The sequence below is a fragment of the Hemicordylus capensis genome, chromosome 1 (genome assembly GCF_027244095.1).
Source record: "Hemicordylus capensis ecotype Gifberg chromosome 1, rHemCap1.1.pri, whole genome shotgun sequence".
Classification (NCBI taxonomy): Eukaryota; Metazoa; Chordata; class Lepidosauria; order Squamata; family Cordylidae; genus Hemicordylus; species Hemicordylus capensis.
In genome coordinates, this window is record NC_069657.1 from 295,589,543 (window position 1) to 295,604,685 (window position 15,143).

Genomic DNA, 15,143 nt, shown 5'->3' on the forward strand with positions numbered 1-15,143 from the left:
CTCGTCACAGAGCACCATAATTTCATGCAGCTCTGCAAACTTATTGTACCAGTACTAGTTTGGTGTTCTTCAAGCACACCGTTCATCAGGTTGTCAACAACTGAGTTTGTTTTCCTATTCAGTTATTTTTCGTGGAACCTTAGGTGTTGTTTTTTATTGTCTTTTACAAATATGCTTCATGGATTTCAATGAGCTCTATACGAATGAAAGTAATAAGAAAATGTAGAAAACAGCAGAATTTTGGAAAAGCAATACAAATAATCTGGATGGTGATTTTCTGGTGAGAAACTGGAGAAAGCATTTAGAAGCCATGATTGTATAAGAACCCATCAGTAAAAACAACATCCCCTTCTACTAAATGATATGAAATATAAAATGGCTTCATTATTTTATAACAATCTGTGAGAAGGCATACACCATAGAAGTTCATTATGGCATATTTTAATCTGTTATTTGTACTTTTCAATACTGCTTTTTCTTTAGAAAGCTCACAGGAGCTTAGATAGGCCCTAAGTGGATTCTCATGCAGGCAGAGAGCAGAATGTGAATATTTCCAGCAGATTAAGTGTTTGCAGACTATTCACATGCATTAAGAAAAGGGACTTACAGTGTGTAATAGACTATTGACACTTTTGCCTTTTGCAGAGATTACAAATTCATAATTTCAGAAACAGATTTGGTACAATACTGGTTATATAATGTTTTAAAAACTCAATTAAAACTATGAATGTTCTAATTATTACTGTGATGATTGTGGATTCAATATGCTCTTAGCTGATTTGATAGTTTCAACAAGGAAGTGTCAAGGAAGTTGGCAAATATGATTGGAAGTAAGACTAATTTATGGAAATCAGACACACCTTTTACGCTGCCACTCCACCTCATTCAGTTTTTCACAAAGTCGATCCTTGGAGTGCCAACAGACTCCTGTTCAGCTGTCTGATAATATGAAGTGGATATGGAATTCCCTGTTGCAGATTGTTCTTTTATTCTGCAGTGTACCATGTTATTAAATAGCCATATCTCAGGTAGTTGAACTTCACTGACAAATTATCTTCTATTTCCTAATGCTCAGTTCATTTAGTAATTGGTGGCCATAAGAATATTTTGATCTAACAATAAAATATAATAGATATAAAACTGTCCATGCAATTTTATATCCCATGAGGAATAAAGATCTTCAATCTTTATATCTCCACATGTAGCAGTCTCCTATATGTATAGATTTCTATTTGCACTGTAAAATGGTCAGTGCTAGATGTTAATCTAGCTGTTAATGCTAGATGCCATTTGGAAACTAAGTAGAGTGGTCAACACTGTCAAAGCAAACATGGCAAAGCTACTGTATACCTGGGCTGAGGCAAAGAATGTGGGGACCAGGCCATGTATAACCCCTGCGAACTGGGCAAGGAGGCACCTTTTAAACGTAGTGATTCTCTTTATTTAGCAGGGGGAGAATAACTGGCTCTATCCACCCCCAGCACGGAACCTCCAGTGACTGTAGCTGGTGTCTATCCAATGTTTCTTTTTAGCTTGTGAGCCTTTTGGGGACAGGGAGCCATCTTATTTATTATTTCTGTATGTAAATAGCTTTGGAAACTTTTGTTGAATATCATACTTCTGCGTGTGCATGCGGAAGGTAATTATTTCAATGCATGGGTCATCCTTGTTGGACTGGAGTGATGGTTTTTAATATTTTGTTATTTCAGCCAGGAACGGGGAACTACCATAAAAATATTTATGAAGTCATCCTACTTGGAATATGTGCATAGGTGAAAGTGGGCAGGAACCAACAGGTATGGAGTATCAAGATGGTATTACGGGGATTCTAGCAAAACATGTAATCCATTTTCATCACAGAATAAGTCACAGCATGAAATAGCATTACTATTACCAAGGAATGAGCCACATAGCAGTATGAAGCAATTCAAGATTCAGGTAGTCCAATGCAATGCACCAAAAGAGGTGAACAGGAAAATCAGATGTTGTTAAAACATTTTCTGTAATTCAACTGCATACTCAAGTAATACCAACATTTTCTTCCTCTTTCTCAATCCATTTTTAGTCCCATGTTGAAATTTAGGATACAGGAAAGATAACATGCTCAAAGTAGTAAACAGGGCATTTGACTATTACGCTGGAAACATTCTCTGATTCCTTAACAACTGCAGTAACTGAATTTCTGAAAACTTACTTGGAAATTGTGAAGAGCACTTTTAATGTCTTAATCTGTTTATAGCGGCTGATATATAAAACTGATAGTTACCCCAATTTATTAGGATTTAAAGACAAACCAGCATTTAAAGGGCTTTTTAAATGAGTTTCCTGTGATGAAGCAAGTGCATAAACATAGATTTTTTTGGTGGGGGAGGGGAAAATGCTTAATGTTCATTTTAGCAATTTGTGAAGCCACTTTCAAGAAGTTGGGGGTATTTTAGTGCAAGCTTAGGATTTAGAATTTCAGAAGATAGTCATTTCCTGATCCAGGAAATGGATCCAGGAAATGGATCATTTTCCATTTACAAATAAAATGAGGAGTGAACTGAACAGTTACTGCTGTTGGGCTTTGTGGATGCTGCTGGCTGCTCAAGCCTCCAAACGCACAGCAGGGTCCCCCCCAGAGTGCTAACATGCGCACGCACGCGCGCACACACACGCACACACCAGGAAGAAATTAATGAGTGGCACAAAGCGCAGCACACAACTGTTTACTCCCTTTCAACATTCTGCCACTTACATTGGCAGAATCATGCCTGTTCCTTCCTCGCGGTGGCCACACCACAGTGCAGAGGAAGCACTGGGCTGCTGGGAGCCACCACCACCACCATTCCTACTCCTCCATCCTCCTCTGGCTCCATCTGCAGATCTCATTGGAAGTCTCGCAAAAGGGAACTGGACTCTCCCAAGAAGACTTCTGATGAGATCTGCAGCTGGAGCTCGAGAAGGCCCAGCCAGGGAGAGGGAGGAGGAGGAGTCCGCCAATCTGAGGAGAGGGTGAAACTGGGACCTTGGTGGGCAGTTGGGCAGCGGTGGTAGGAGCAGCAGCGCAGCTGTTAGAAACAACACCATATGGGGAATCACGGACAAAAAACCAAGCTGGAAACAAAATCAAAAACCAAGCACCGCCCAGAGCCTCTGGATGGGGCAGTTTATAAATGTAATAAATAAATAAAATCTGTGAACCAGTTGTGAAAGGTGAATGTATATGACACAAACATATATGTAAATATGCAGTTTATATATCAAATTCCAAACCATACATGGAACCAGCATATGCAATGATGGTAAAGATGGAACAATGGGCAAATGTAAATGTTCAAAGTCCAATCTTCTCAGCTGGAGTATATAACATGAAAAATACTTCAAAGCCGGAGATTGCAAAAACAAATCTTCATTCTTCACAAATAGGAGATATGTGAATCCCCTAACAGGCATCCTAGAATATCTTCGCCAGTTTCGAAAACAATCTTCTTCAGAAGTATGTCATATCTATATATAAACAACAAACATTAACATAATATACATACCAAATGAACAAACTTGTTCCTTTGTTACAATAAAAACAAACCTATCTGGAACAGCCTTGCTCTGTCAAACCATATGTAACAAGTATCTGCACGAGCATGCTGGACTCCTTACTGAACTCCAAATGCACTCAAGGTTAAAATACACCCCAGCCAATCATCCAATTAACAACAGGTGGAAAGGATACTCTCAGTATACACTATACTCCCAAACAGTAATGCATCACATGTGTCTACAGAAAACTCGAAAAATCACAGTTAACATTTAACCCTGTAGGAGAGCACGTTCTGAATTTATAAACGAACCAAGCTTCTTTCTGGAGAAGAATCCTTTGAATATCCTGCTTTTCAAAAGAACTTGGAGAATATTTAAATAAAACAAAAAACCTCAGGTCATCCGGTGAATGAGATTTATCTCCAAAATGCTGAACTAATGGGGCATGCAGTACTCTATTTTTAATCCTAGACCTATGTTCAAGTATATGGGTCTTAATGGTTCTAGTACTGATGCAGTAGATGATTGAAATTAAGACAATATTTTGGGGATTCACCTATGCCATCGTTAGATATAGTTAGAGCTAGATCGGAGTTTATACCTAGCGGGGAGTGTCCTGCCATCCAGGTTTTCCAAAAAGTAGTAGAAAGAGATATTCATCGATTGGAGATGAATTTTAGAATGAGGCATTCTAATTTTTCTAGAGCCGATTGGTGTATTTTGAATGATCTAATTATGGATTCTAAGATCATAATTAAACAGCCTGATAAAGGTGGGGCGATTGTAATATTGGATAAGGAGGATTATTTGTGTGAGGTGAAGAAATTACTAGATGATATGGACAGCTATAACCCCATTTCGTATGGCCCACCTTTAGAATTATGAGCCTAGTTAAAATAGTCATCAATAAGGCGTCAGCTCTAGGGATCATTTCTGAAAAAACATCTAAAAGTTTATTAAATTTGTATCCTAAGGTCCTCATTTTCTATATCCTTCCCAAGATATATAAGGTGGGTTTTCCAGTATATGGAACCAGTATATGCTGGTTCCATGTATGGGTTGGGATTTGTTATATAAACTGCATATTTATGGCTGCTAGAAACAGCTGTGCGGGGGGCTGAAATATGTTTGTACGCACAGGCATGCACCTTAGAGGGAACAGTGCTTACAACTCTTATTTATTTTTAAAGGACATTGATTCATATATGTTTTTAAATAACAATAAGTCCAAATAATTTTGTTTTTAATATGAATGGCACCCAAATCTCTAACATGTTTATTTGGAAGGATTTGTTTGCCGACATGATGTGCAGCATTACAGAGACTAATTTTCCGGCCCTGGGCTACCCTGGACTCATGAGGCAGCTCCAGTGCTGTTTAGGAACAGTGGCTGCTTGGGCAGCTACTACTTCTGAACAGCATCAGGGCTGCCTTCTGAGCCTGCAGCAGCCCTGGGGTGCAGCTTACATCACATCTTCATAATGTTGTACATCATGTAAACCATTGATTTCAATAGTGTAAGGGACTCATGAGGGGAAATTCCCCAAGGAGACACATTTAGATAAGTAAAAGACATATCTCTGATATTTGCTAAGGGAGAGATATACACAGTCACAGCAACCTCCTATTCTTGCTGTACACTTATTTGGGGAAGGTTTATGGATGGCAAGCTGAGACTCCCAAATAATTTCTGAATGGTCTTGCATCTGAAAGTGGAAAGGGGAAAGAATTGGATGGACGTTGGGGTGGAATGCGTGAAAAGTAACCTGGTTAATTTTGCTTAGTCTTGCAGCACTAGATAAAGCCATTTTATTTACCCGGTGCTTAGATGCTGAATGTTCTGTATTTTTAAACCCGGCTTATGATGTTCTGCCCTTGCTATGGTTTAATATTGTTTTATGTATTTTCTTTAATTTCTTTTTTTTTTTAATTATGTCAGCCACTTTGGAAGCTCCCCCGGCCCTGCCCCGCACCAGCAGAACAGAACAAACGTTCTTTGAATGGATTAAAAAAACTTATTCCAGCATCCCAAGCTTTCTAAGATTTCCTTATTGCAGGTTAATAATGGATTCTGCACAATATACTGTAAAAATCACACAATAAGCCCACAATTCTCACAATGCTTTTTCATTCCATATTAATAATATGCTGGAGCTATGAATCTGGCTACATCAATGGAAACTTTATTACTGAAAAAGAGAATCATGATCTCTTTGTAAGTTTGTTTGCTTGTGAATTACAATGTGAGGGTTTCTGGATTTCATTAGTTTTGTTTAATAAACAAACAGGAATGTTCCAGCAATTTTGTTTTGTTGAACGCTTTTGGTCAAAAACAAACGCTACAAGAAACAAACACACTGGTATGTGTTTTTGATACATTTGTATGTATCAAAAAAGTTCACTACAAAGAGAAATAAAATAGAGAAGATTTACATATTGTTATGGCCCAGGCCACTCATATTGGACCAGAACTCATAGCCTAGCGGGCCAGGCTGAGGCCTGTGTGTCTTTGTCAGCAATTCCATTGAGAGAAACACTGATGCAAGGCCTCACTCAACTCTGAGTGAAATGATTAACTCCTAGGAAACAAGCTGGAAACTAATCCCTTACTTCCTATGACAGAATGCTTATGTTGATGTCACCTATATTGTTCTTCCTTAGTCAAATGTGTTAACTAGCCTCAAACATGTATCCCTTGGCTGTTACTTTAAACATTCTTTTTTTAGAATTACACATTAAGTAGATGTACACAAGAAGTAATTTAATTGCTGTCTCACACATATAGCTTAGTTTCTTCCTTCTTAAACAACCTCTTTTGAACTTTTAACACTCTTTGAAGCAAGAGGAGCTAGGAGCCTGCCTCTTAGGCAAAGACAGACCAACAACTTAAGAAATGCAGATGTTTGGGAGAACAAAACAAGCAAATTGCTTCTGACAACAAAAAGACAGTATGTAGAGGATGCTGCTCTGAACTGCTCTAACAAAGAAACAGCTTTTGTCATGAGAGGGAAGTTTTATGATAAGAGTGACTGACACTTTCCATGGACAGAGACTGTCTGTGACCTCTGCTGCACAGTAAGAAGTCAGGACTACCCAGCCATGGTGTTCTCTCTCTGCCTTGCTCTGAGCATCTACCACCAGCCTGCCTGACTGCTTGAAGCCTGCATTGCTCCCAAGCCCCAACAATGAACAAGTCCTTTGAAGCCTTCTCCGTGAACCTGGTGAGATGCCTATACAGCTAACAGCTCAGCCTTCTCCCCACTTCCCTTCTCCCTACTAATCTCTCCCATCCCTTTCCTAAGCCCTCCCTTCTTTCTTCTCTGTTTTTCTCTAAATGTTTTATTAGGAGTTGTTAGACAGCTGTAATTATTGATTGCACACACATGTGATAGCTAGGCACATTGCACTACACCTTGAACTGGAAACGTGTTTAATTTGGATGACCTGTTTGAATTTTATCCTGATGAGCAACTCTCTATAATAAAGCCCATTGAACTTTCTGAGTATGTCTCCCTTTATCTCTGTTTGCGTGCCCAGATCCTACATGGTCACCATCTCCAAGAACTAATTCAGTTTATGTATGATGTGATTTTGCCTCTTTGCCTCTGAGCACATACAGAGTGCGAAACACGGTGTAGCTCACAACAATATAAATATTTATGTATTTTATTATCTTTCTTATATTTGCCTAAGGAAGTGATCTTTATAGAAAAGATGACCACTTGAACCTATACAAAACCAACATTGGCATAAAAAGAGGCTTACATTCATTTCCCCCCTGAATTCCAGATGCTGATTAGATCCTTACACCTGAAACGTAGGCTTTCAGTGGGATTTCTGTATAGCATCTGAGCTCAAATCTAATAATACACTTCAGATATGCTGTGGAAGTGAAAAGAAGATAGAGTGGATCTAAACTCGGGCAAAACAAAAGTTGTATTTGTTGCATTTATCCTGTCAGTTTCTTCAGTACCTTGATCAAATATTCATTTGCCACCTTTTTAATCTAAGCAACATTCTTGCCCTTCAACTGGCCTGATTTTTATTCTTCACTCTAATTCAATGATTTTGAAACAACACCTAGCTGGCTTTCTAGGGTAGACATGACACATGACTTGCTTACCAAAGTTGTGTATAAGGCAACAGCACCCTGGCATATTTCACCATATGGCTATGTTGAAATCACTCCGCCTTTAAAAAACAACAACAGCTTGTTTATGCCTTCAAGCACATTATATTTGGAATATAAATCAGTCTTTGAATTATGAGGAAGAAATAGCAGGGGTGACTTAATAAAATCCACAAGTCTGACTCCCTGACTCCCCCATCCCCCTTTTAGCCAAATCACTCTTTCCCATAGTGTTCTAAAAACAGTGGTTAAGAAAACCACTAGAATAGATAAAAAGACCAACTCCCTTTTTTTCTTCTGTGAGTATTGCAAATGGCCTCAATTAGAAGTGGATAAGGAACAGGTATGCTCTGCAATTCTCCAACTCCTGCCGCCTCTGCCATGCCTCATTTCCTTCCTCATTTACACACTTCTCAAAATGCCTTTCATCCTGGCAGGTGTCACTGAAAAAGGGCACTTTCCAAATTACACACTACAACAGTGTCACTACATGTCCATTAAGTGTGGTTCCGTACTGCCTGTGTTTCAACATTGAAGTCAGCAAGGTGCTGGTCACATTTCCGAAGCTTTCTTTCGGATTTTATCCCTGTGTTTTAGTCCTACTTTGTTGCATGTGCATTGCAAATAACTCCTCCATTGTAGGAGGGTTGCGCAAGCTATTTATGTTTTCAAAATGATCCTGCCAAGCCAAAGCAATTTACTGCTGAACAGTGTGTAATCTGGAAAGCACTCAGGTCTCTGCTTTTTTGCTCTCCAGGAGCAGAATGGGGAAGGAATCTGACAGCTCTCAATTATTAAGCCTTAAAAAGAAGAAAATACTTGCTTGGGGTGATAGAGCACATGCCTTCTCCAGATTCAAAATTTAGAAACATCCCCCTCACCTGCACTTCCCAGTACCAAGTTCCACTTCCCCACATTATGTAGGGCTGAGATATCATCACAAATTCCCATCAGCACAATTTTAGTGCTAAGGGTAAGACTAGCTTCCCCCCCTCGCCTTTCTGAAAGCATCTTGACTCTTATTATGGGTAAATTTAGTGTTCTGGTAAGGTGAGCTAGTCCATACATTTTTTAAAAAAAATTACATTTATATCCCGTTCTTCCTCTGAGGAACTCAACACGGTGTACATGGTTATTGTTTTATCCTCGCAACACCCCTGTGAGATAGGTTAGGCTGAGAGATAAATGACTGGCCTAGAGTCACCCAGTGAGTTTCTTGGTTGAATGGGGATTCAAACTTGGGTCTTCCTGGTCCTAGTCCAACACTCTAACCACTATGCCATGCTGGTTCCCCTCAGACAGCCTTCTCTCTTTTCTTCTAGTTATTATGGAAAAAAAATGTTTAGGACTAATACTCCTCAGCCCTTCATGCTTCAAAAGTTCCTTATTTTTGTCAACTGTGCAGACTTGTGCTTTGTGTGTGCTCCCCAGCATACCAATTGCTAGGGAGTAAAAGCAAGAAAGGGCATGACAACATCACAGCATCTGAAATGGGTATTGCAATCCACTCCAGCGAGGCCTTGTATCATCAAGGAAAGTTTTCTAGGCTTTGCTAGACAACCTCGTATCTACTCTGAGGACTCTGATTCTCTGAAGGAGTAGCGGTTAGAGATGTGCACAAATCATTTTTTGTGATTTGATTCTATTCAATCTCGAATTGAATCACAAAAAATTGAATTGATTCATCGAATTGGCCTACTATAGCTGGCCAGTTCAACAAATCAAATTGGTAATTCACCAAAAAAAAAAGCAATTTGCCCATTGGGAACAATGGGGGGCTTGACTCATCCCACTGTTCCCCATCAGTAACTCCTAGGGACACCGAAGTGGGTCTGAGTGGTAGGCAGTGTTCTCTCTAATTTTTTTTCATCTGTGTGCGGAATGAGTTTTGTTCTGGGCGGCAGTATCCAAGCAGTGTGCATGCATATGCATTCAGAGTGGGGCCTTCCAGATTCAACCTGAACAGGATCTAAAATTAACGGAGCGGACATCCAGAAACTTGTGAACGTGCACACATGTGCACGCCTTAAAGGGAACAGTGGTGATAGGGCATGATGGGTGCTACCTACCATCCAAGCCAAATGGAAATGGGCGATTTTAAACAAATTTTTAACCTTTCCCACAAGGCTAAAAATTGTTTAAAATTGCCCACTTGCCTTTTATTTTGTGGGCTGGGTTGTAAGTAGCATCTATTATTACCTACCCACAAATGACTTTGGTGTCCCTAGGAGCTACCCATGGGGAACAATGGAGTATTTCAAGTTTCCCCATTGTTTCCTAGGGTTGAAACACTTGAAATGTTTTGAGTTTATTTCATCAAAACAGCTGGTTTGATTGCTGTTTTGATGAAAGGTGTCAGCCATTTGCATTTAGGTTTTAAAAGGTGGACCTACCCATGGAGAACAATGGGGTGATTCAAGTTCCCCATTGTTCTCTATGGGCGAAACAAACAATTGTGCAATCCTGCCTTGAAAACAAAACAAAACAAAACATGCAGAGCAGAAGCACACACAGTCTGTCCCAACACAAAACACATTTTGCCAAACATGACCCAGAATGTGACCCAGAATCCACAACCAGCCACAGTGCCTGTGCTCCAGTAACATCATTGGCAAAAGTTGCTCTGTCTCACACAATTATGACCCCATCCTTACTTGTAACAGCTGCTGCAGCAGCACTCCTAGCAGCCAGCAAGCCAAATGCTCAACTAGAACAATGTCTTCAGTCACATTTTGACTGAGTACACCTTGCAATGCAGAAAGGTCAGAGCAGTGAGTGAAGCAAATGTTAGTTTCAAGGCCAGACATGGAGCTCATCACAGCAATCACCAAGAAATATTACACAGAGACCTGCCACTGGTTATTTCTCACCACAACACTATCTCACAAACAGACCAAACCACAATTCAAGGAAGGCAGGCACCCAAGTGCTGCCTTTGTCAATCTGATATCCAGCAAAACCAGATAGTTATACTGTAGCAGTGAGCAATAGCACAGCAAGCATATTATACTTAGTTACTCACTGAGAAAACCACAAAATCTAACTGCCTGCCACAAAGAGACAGGAGGACAGAGCAGTCATGGCCTAATGGACCAATGGACTGACAAGAAAGTAACAAAGCTCTTATCATGAGAAGAAGCATTATTTCTTCTCTTCTTCTCCAGCCAGCGTATATTCCTGCCTGTCTGTGTCTGGATAACACCATGGCCTCAGATTTGTGCTGGGCTTCGGTTGACAGCCTGACACATGGGTCAGAGCTCCAGTCCATATCTCATCATCAGCCATGCTGGTGGCATGCATGTGTCAAGCACCTCAACTGCCTCTCCTGATTGAGATGGAATAGAGAGATAGAGCGGGACATCATCAGCATACTGGTGGCACCTCACTCCAAACCTCCTGATGACCTCTCCTAGTGGCTCCATATAGATGTTAAAAAGCAAATGGGATAAGACTGACTCCTGAGGAACCCCTTCCTCTTGGGAAAATATAGAAGGTGATTCTGGCTTTACTGAACAGTCTTACGCAGTCCACAAGACTTCAGTAGTTCGTCTCTGGACCAGAGTTCCATAAAGGCCTGAGCATATTGATGCCCTCATATTTTCCCACACGAGTACAAAACAATAACAATTGTAATATGGTTTGATAATCAATGGATCCCTGAGCTGGCCATCTGATTTGGTTTTCTAATTCGTAGAAAGGCCAAGCGTTCTGACAATAATTAATCATCTTCTTTTTCCTAAGGGGATCACCCCCTGTCAACACCTGCCAGTTTTTCAAAACACATTCCAGTGGTGTACAACCTTCGGAAGCCTTACTCTGGCTTCCTCCCATTGTCCCTTTGACCTTGGGGACTTAAACATCCTGGTCCTGAAGTGGAAGCCTTATCCACCATGTGAGTCATATTACGACAATCCATCCACCCAGGATGGATTCCATATCCTTCCTCTTTGGGGAAGAAGAGGAAGGAGGGAATGGAGTCAGAATATCTGCCTGACTACTCAGGTTTGGTTGTGGGTAGCTGTGCTCACGTTGCTCCCCGCTACCTGGGGACAATTGAGACCCCACCCCAAGGTACAAGGCCTTCAAGCAGTTAACATATATTTGCCATACATCAAGACTGCTATGATTGCGGTTGGGCGGTCTCGGCCCTGACCGCCTCCTTATATACATCCATGCCCCGAGGAACCTGTACCCACTATTCCTAGTGCCCCTCGCCCTCCGAGAAAGGTTTTGGCTCAACCCGCTCGGCCGCGGCTCCCTCCTGACCCGAACTTGGTTCTCCCTACTCACTTGCGTTCAGAAAAGGGGGGAGGGGATAGGTTGTGGTTGCCAACAGGGGGAGCGGGCGTCGGAGCTGCATGGTTGCCACTGTCAGCAGGAGCAACAATTCCCAAGCACCTGGATATTCCCAAGGCACGTTTAGAGGAAGAAGAGACAGTCCTCTTTCAGGAGGAGGAACAAGCTAATGGGGAAAGTTCGAGCCCGGCCCTTGTGGCCCCCCTTCGTGAAGCCTTGTTGAAGAATGGGGAAAAAACTTTGGTCCATGTTCCCTTCACCTCGGCTGATCTTTTAAACTGGAGGCAGAATACCCCCTCATTAAGAGAGGACCCTAATAAGATGTATGGCCTGTGGGAATCAATTTTTGAAACTCATAGACCTACCTGTTCTGATGTCCGCCAGATGGCTCATAGTTTGCTCACAATGGAAGAGCGCCGCTTGTTGGAAGAAAAGGGCTGGGAATTAGCAAAGAAGGCGGCAAATGGGAGTGAAGAAGGGGCCCAGGAGATCTGGCCCGTGGCTAATCCTGATTGGGATGTTAGGACAAGCGATGTGAGAAAAATCCTGGGGAAGGTCCATGAGACGGTGTTAGTGTGTTCCCCATCGTGCAAAGAGAAATACCTCCCCACATTCAGCTGTTCCCCCTCACATATATGGATTTGGAGCCAAACAAAATAGATATATGGATATGGAGCCAAACAAAATACCTCCATGACAACTCTATGATATCGACCCTGGAGATGGGAGCAAAAACACCACACTACAGTTCCTCCAACCCCCAACTCCCGAAGCCTTTCCAAAAGGATACCAAGGTCAGCGGTATCAAAAGCCGTCGAGAGATCGAGAACCAGCAGGTTAGCACAGCTCTTGTTCCTCTCCTGGTAAACGTAGTCAACCAGGGCGGCCACAGCCATTTTGGTGCTGTGACCAGGCCTGAGGCCAGACTGGAATGGATCCAAATAATCAGCTTCTTCCAAGCATACCTGAAGCTGAGTTGCCACCACCTTCTTCAATAACTTGCCAAGGAAAGGTATATTAGCAACCAGTAGATAGTTATTCAATACTTCTGAGTCTAGGGAGGATCTCTTAAGGAGGGGCCTCACCCCCACCTCTTTAAGAGCTGGCGGAACAGTGCCCTCCCACAACGAGGCACTAACCACTGCCACGACCCACCCGGCTATAGCCGTTCAACTAGCCCTTATCAGCCATGACGAGCAAGGATCCAGGAGACACATGGTTGGCTGGACCCCTACAAGCAGCCTGTCCACATCCTCAGACTGCAAAAATTGAAACTGAACTGCAACATAGTAACTGAACCAGACGGTTGTCTGGACACCTCCAACAGACCATCCTGAGACGTGGCCTTGAATCCCATGTGGATCTGAATGATTTTATCCTCAAAGTGCCTTGCAAATTTATCACAGCAGGCCTCCAAGGGCACAACACCATCCTTTCTCTGGCCTGATGTCACTAAGCCGTTCATCACTCAGAAAAGCTCTGCTGGATGGCTACTTGAGGATACAATAGTGGCAGAGAAATAGTTCTTTTTCACCGCCGTCACTGCCACATGGTTGGCATGATAATGTGCTCTAATCTGTGCTCGATCAGACTCGCACTGGGAAGTGCGCCTCCTGCACTCTAGTCGTTGGCCCTTCTGTTTCATTACCTGGAGCTCTGTGGCATACCAGGGTGCTCTACGGGTCCCATAAGAACATTGAGGACACTTGGGAGTGATCGTGTCAATGGTCCTAGTCATTTCATGATTCCATAGAGAGACCAGGGCCTCAGCAGGACCACCATCCATGCCAACCGGTAATTCCCCCAGAGCATTCAGGAATCGCTCATATTCCATAAGTCTCCGTGGGTGGACCATCTCAATGAGTCCCTCATCCTTATGGAGGGGAACTGCCACTATGAGTCCACATCTTACCAACCCGCCTATCAACAGATTCCCACCAACCCGCTCTGTAGCAAAGACCAAGTCAAGGGTATGTCCCGCTATATGAGTTGGGCCAATAACATATTGGGACAGCCCCCTGGTTGTCATGGAGGCCATGAAGACCTGAGTCGTCCCGGCATGAATGTTGAAATCCCCCAGCAACACCATGGCAGGGGCCTCCAACACCACATCCGAGACTACCTCGGCCAGCCCAGCCAGGGAGGTTGCTGGACAATGGGGTGAATAGTACACTAGCAGCATCTCTATTCTGTCCCTTTGACCCAATACCAGAAACAACCCCTCAAACTCAGTCACAGAGCAGATTGGTCGCCTGGCAAGAGAGATAGAAGTCCTATGGACCACAGCAACACACCCTCCCCGCCCCACTGGTCTGGAACAGTGTTGCACTGAGTAACCTAGGGGGACAAAGCTGAGTGAGACAAGGCTCACCCAAATCATCCACCCAGGTCTTGGTAATACATGCCAAATCCACCCCCTCATGCACAATCAAGTCATGGATGACCAATGTTTTATCCTGGAATGATCTTGAGGTCAACAGCACCAGAGAAGTGGGCTGGTTGACAAGATTCCCCAGAGTCTTCTGGCTCAGCGGTGGACCAGAAGGGATGATAGCGTTAATGTATCTAACACCCCTTCTCCCAATTAATCTCCTCCATCTTCCAACACCATATCTACCCCTGCCCAACGTTACAGAGATGGGTGCCCCCAGTAACGTTTCCTCCCCTCCTTCCCTGCCCAGATACATTGTTTCTTCCCCCCTCTCAGTACACTGTATCAATATAAAACAGAATTAAACAATTTAAGATTAAAACAAAATATCTCACAACCCATTCAACCTCACCCACAAATCCCGAGGTCTTGAACCACCGCCCTTGCCCCAAGTCTCCCTGAAGTGGCTCCCCAAAGGGGCAACCCCATTTGGTGTCACCCCTTCGGTGGTGGCCCCGCTGCCACAAGCAGCATGCCTAATGGCCAGCAGAGCCAGCAGCTGATGTTTATTTTATTTATTTATTTTATTTATTAGCATATTTTTATACCGCCCAAAACTTATGTCTCTGGGCGGTTTACAACAAATTAAAAACAGAAAGTAAAATATTAGTTTTTTAAAAATGAAAAATTAAAAACATTACAAAATTTTTAAAATTTTAAAAGAATATGTTAAAAGTATTAAAACCATTAAAACAATATTAATTAAAAGCCTGGGTGAACAGATGTGTCTTTAAAGACTTTTAAAAAGCTGTCACAGATGGGGAGGCT

General features: G+C 42.3%; 2 long non-coding RNA genes across 5 annotated transcripts in view; one reads left to right on the forward strand and one right to left on the reverse strand.

The window, feature by feature from the left end:
* Positions 1-1,314: 1,314 nt before the first annotated feature.
* Positions 1,315-7,019, forward strand: LOC128340776 (uncharacterized). The gene is made up of 2 exons (XR_008313948.1): positions 1,315-1,796; positions 5,459-7,019. It is a non-coding gene; the product is annotated as an uncharacterized LOC128340776 (long non-coding RNA).
* Positions 3,109-15,143, reverse strand: part of LOC128340775 (uncharacterized) — a 40,522-nt gene continuing 28,487 nt past the window's right edge. For 2 of the 4 annotated variants that reach the window (XR_008313946.1, XR_008313944.1), the window contains exons 3-4: positions 7,643-7,710; positions 3,109-3,489 (exon numbers count right to left, since the gene is read on the reverse strand). This is a non-coding gene — a long non-coding RNA (uncharacterized LOC128340775). Of the gene's footprint in view, positions 3,490-7,284; positions 7,402-7,642; positions 7,711-15,143 lie in introns of all 4 variants that reach the window. The other 2 variants (XR_008313947.1, XR_008313945.1) reach the window with 2 other exon arrangements.